This window comes from Podarcis liolepis (assembly GCF_965112155.1).
Source record: "Podarcis liolepis genome assembly, chromosome: 17".
Taxonomy (NCBI): Eukaryota; Metazoa; Chordata; class Lepidosauria; order Squamata; family Lacertidae; genus Podarcis; species Podarcis liolepis.
Genome location: NC_139571.1, coordinates 34,869,523 through 34,874,373, shown reverse-complemented (window position 1 = coordinate 34,874,373; position 4,851 = coordinate 34,869,523).

The window sequence follows — 4,851 nt, the reverse complement described above, 5'->3', positions numbered from 1 at the left end:
CTCAACCTATTGTTAAAATCATGCCCTGACTCCTGAATATTAAACATCATTTTCACATATTAAAGTTCAAATAGGATCTATTACAAACACAGACCCTCCAAGCGTCCCTATGTTCCAGGGACAATCCTGGGTTTACAGAAGCCATCCTGGTTTCTGATTTGATCACAGACCTGGAATGTTCCACTAGTCTAGGTGGAAAGGGCCTTGCAGGGAGCGGCCTTCACGACTCCCAGCCGGGCGATATCCCTCTGGTCTCACTACATCCCTAGTACTTTTTAAAAGAGTCTAATTTCACATCTTCGTTTGCTTAGGAAACAACACACACACAAAAATGCAGCCTATTTAAATTATGTGGAAAATGGACATGGTCTCCATGCCAGAGCAACTGGTACCACATGCACACATTAGCAGAACAAGCAGGGCAAAGACAGGGTGGTTAGTGTCCTCCTTTGGAGAAGACTTGTGTCCATTTGAAGGGCTATCAGAAGGTTAGGATAAGGAGAGGTGGCAGGATAAGGACAGGTGGCAGTTCTCTGTATGATGTCCTGTATTTGAATGGTTGTCCATTCCAAATCTGGTTTAAAAGTAAAGGAGGAATGCAGGAGCCCAGGAACTGCCCATCAGAAGTGAGCACCTTGGCAGAAGACTGAGCACATGCACACAGGCCCTGGTCCTCCCCACTACAGTGAGATGTATAGTATTCCTCTATAAAATTTATGGAGCGATATCTAATATTAGTCATACTCAAGAATAAAATCATGCATCCAGCTATTTCATACTCAGATTCACTGAAACCAATGGGTCTACTTTGTATGACTCAGTAGGGTAGTACTCATTTTTAAATGTGCATCTATATACAGCATTTGCAAATCAGTCTCCTCTTTCTTTCTATAAGCCAAGAGGCAATTTTCTGCAATTCAGAGAATCCAGCTAGAGGCTGAAGGGCAACAAAGTTTAGTGAGCAGGAAGAACCTGTGGACGGAAGCAGTTCAGACTCCAAGGCTGAAGCAGAGGAGGGGCGTCAAGAGACTGATGAGGAATTCAGGGAGTCTCCCTCTCCTGCTGCGACAAGCTCCCCTCCAGCCTTGTCTCCAAGAATGCACAGAATAATGAGAAGAGTGGAACAGAGGCCAGAGATGCTCAGATGCTGTTTGAGACTGCTTGGGAGAGGAGGAGCCTTAGAAGGCAGGGACCTCAGTCCTGACAACTGCTCCACAGGGGCAAGACCTAATGGGAAGTATCGCTGAGTTGTATGTTCATTTCCTTGAATAAAAAGTTGACTGAGCACTGAGAACTGGCCTTGCTTCTTTGTGCTGACCTGCATCTCGGCAGCCTGGCCCTTTGTTTTCCCCCTGATCATGGGAAGTGCAGTTTGACCCTAACTCTGCTTAGAAGGAAGTCCCAGTGATCCGGCCAGTGTGCTTTGGGGGCACAGCTATAACACAGTGGTGGAGTGTGTGTGTTGTATGGAGGAGGTCACAGATTTCCAGATATGGCTGCTGGAGGAAATCCTTAGAGAGACACTGTCAGTCATTGATACAAAGCCAGATGGGAGCACTGGCCTAATTCAGTTATAAGGCAGCTTCCTTTGTTCCTATGCTTAGGGTTGCAGCCATGAAGCTCAATTCCACGGATGAATTGGGTGGGGCTTCCTCCCAAGGAAGCATACACAAGATGGCAGCTTTAGGCTTGCAGTCTAGGAGTAGCCACAGTGGCATCATTCATAGAATTGCAGAGTTGGAAGGGACCCTGAGGGTCATCTAGTCCAACCCTCCTGAGATGCAGGAATCTCAACTAAAACATCCATGACAGGTGGCCATCCAACCTCTGCTTCCAAACCTCCAAGGAAGGAGAGTCCACCGCCCTCCTAGACAGTCTGTTCCACTGCCTAACAGCTCTTACGGGCAGAAGGTTCTTCCTACACTTTGTCGGAAAGGCCTCTATGGGCATAGATGGGCATTGTTGGCAACCGATGCCACACAGCATGGCATTACCCTGGCCCCCTACTCTAAGTAAGTTGATTTGAGAACATCAAAAAACAGGACATAAATACATGCTTGCTCCTGGCTTATTTTTACTAACTACAGTCAATCCAGAAATCTCTGAGTGTGGATATCACAGGAAACTGTGGTTAGTTTATACATTTGTTGCACATGCAAACAAAAAATTACACATAACACGGAGCAAAATAACACCGTAATCCGAATCTTGGCAGTCTCTCAGAGTGCACTAATATAAACACGGAACCAGATGGACTCCTAATGAAACATTTCTCCCCATGAGAAATCATCCATCATGTCACTGACATTTTTCTGCCAGGTATGAAAAGAAGAACTACTGAATAGTCATGCAAAGAAGCTATCATCTCAAGCAAAAACCTTTCATTGCAGTCACTTTATATGTAGTTAGGATATCAAGCTAGACAAGTCAAGTGTGGTCTTATCTGGAATACTACCAGTCAGCCCCATTTTCAAATGGGCCAGTGGCTGCTAAAACGTTAAAGGAAAATACCATTTTACCATCTTATAGATCAGCCTTCTGATCTCTCTCAGTGGCAATGTTTTCCTTGCCCGGTGCAAGAAAGAAGTGCACCAAACAAGGCAGATTCCTTTAAAATGAATGATTTTGATTAGGAGAATTTTGAATCTATTGGCAATGGCAAATGGATTAATGACGTCATGCATTACACAACTGTTGTAACAGTGAAATGAAATTTCTTCTGTAATTAGTGGAGCTGTACATCTATTTCAGTCACTCCAAACCCTTCTCATCCACCAACCAGGTATTATATTTCAACAAAGCAATTTTCAAGGGAAAGACGGCCAGTATGCTACTAACAGGAGCAATGATTTAAAATTAACCACCACTTTCTTTCTTTTTAAGCCAACTTTTTTAAAACCAAGCTCCCAGGCTTCATTCATTCTATACATAGGAGTGAGAAGCAACTGCTGTCCTTTCCAACTGTACCCCAGATTGCAGCCCATTTACCTTGCTCCATAGAATTCAATGGGGGCCACTGAGATCCAAGCTAGCCCCTCTTCCCATAGTCTTTCCCTTATTTTCCTGTGCAGGTGATGTTCCTGTAGTTTGTAATCCATGAGATTTGGGTGGATTACATTTCCAGAATGTATTAATTTGGAAAGAAAACACTCATTTCCCATCAAAACCCTGAAGTGACTCCATGTCAAAACTAAAGACATTTGCACCCACTGTATTAATGCTGCAAGGGACTTTTTAATGTGTCATTATGACAGGTGGTGGAAGGAGCGAGCCGCATTCCAGTGAGTGAGCCTGTCCCTGGCTATAGTAGTGGTGTTAGCCCTCTCACTGGTCAGAGCTGAAGGAGTTAAGGGGCAGAGGGATTAGGAGAGGGAGGCTGGGAAGATGAAACAGGTTTGAAAAGGCAACTGAAACCAGCTCAAGTTAGATTGCTTTTCAAAACTATTGGGAATGTTTTATAGAGTAAATGAAGGGATTTCACTCTTCTGAAATTCATTATTTACAACTTTAAAAAGGGACACAGGTAATTTTCACCTATGATCTCTGCTGTGGTTGATTTCAAATACTGCGCACGTATATCTTAATCAGGTATCTGTCCCTAAAAAGTATTAGGAGAGGCATTAAATGTTAAATTGAAAGGAAACTGAAGGAAAATAGAAGATCAAAGAAGACTTATACCTAATAACACAGGGACAGTAAATTGTAGACAGATGGTGGACTTTGAGAAAGTCCCCCGAAAAGGAGTTTAACCAAGCCAAATTTAAACTGAAAAGTCAGAAAAATACCAAGATGGAGATTTTAAAGAGAATCGAGAAAATTAAAAAAACTTAACAGGAAAAGCCAAGAGAAATTGAAGATAAATGAAGGAATGTGAAGGGGTGAGGGGAATCAAGCTTTATTTACCTTTCAAACTGATGAGTCTTTGGATGAAAAGAAGGAGCACATGAAAGGGTACATGAATATGAAGTCCAGTTAAAGAAGAGGGGAAATGAGTAGGGAAAATAGAAGGCTTTTCTTTTAAAAGGCAACTAGAGAAGTCATTTCATGAAGGGAAAGTTTGGGGGTTTTGTTGCTGAAGCTAGAAATGTGCATGTCAAGAGAGAAAAAGCAAAGAAGACAAGGAGAGGTCAAAGCCGTTCCTTCTAATTTCATGTGGGCTCAGGTTGCCTTGGAAGGAGAGAAAGACAGGTAAGTTATAAACATGCTGAAAAGGCAAATAAAGCATTTTGAGGATGAACCTGCTGATGGCGACTGGAGAGTGACTGCTCAGGGACATGGCAAGTCCAGGATCCTGTGGGAAAGTGCTTTCTCCAAAGGAAGTTCCTGAGAGTGGCTAGAGTGCTGGATTAGGACCTGGGAGACTCCAGTTCAAATCCTCACTGTGCCATGAAGCGCTCTATCTCTCAGCCTAACCTACCTCACAGGGTTGTTGTGAGGATCCAATGAGGAAGCAGACTAGAACATCAGCTCCACTAAGCCTTTCCAGCAGAACCTGCAAGATTATGAAAAGATATGGGAAATGGAGCACAAAAGGTAACTATGGAACAGGCCAGGTAAAATTATCCCTGATGCGTAATGTGGCTCTCTGGTGGTAATAACCAAGGTTTTTGGATTTTATTTTATTTTTGCAAAGCATCTTCTAGGAACAGCTATTTGGCACATAGCTCAGACAACACAAAGCATTGACTTTATACAAAGAAAAATTGGGATCCTCCATCACTGAAGGTGATGCCAGTTTATCAAAATAGCAATTTTAAAACCAGGTCTAGCAGTCAGCTTCCTTTCACAGTAACTTCCCACCTGGAAACTAGTGCTGCAGTTGAACATAGCACATAGCTCAGACAATCTGTT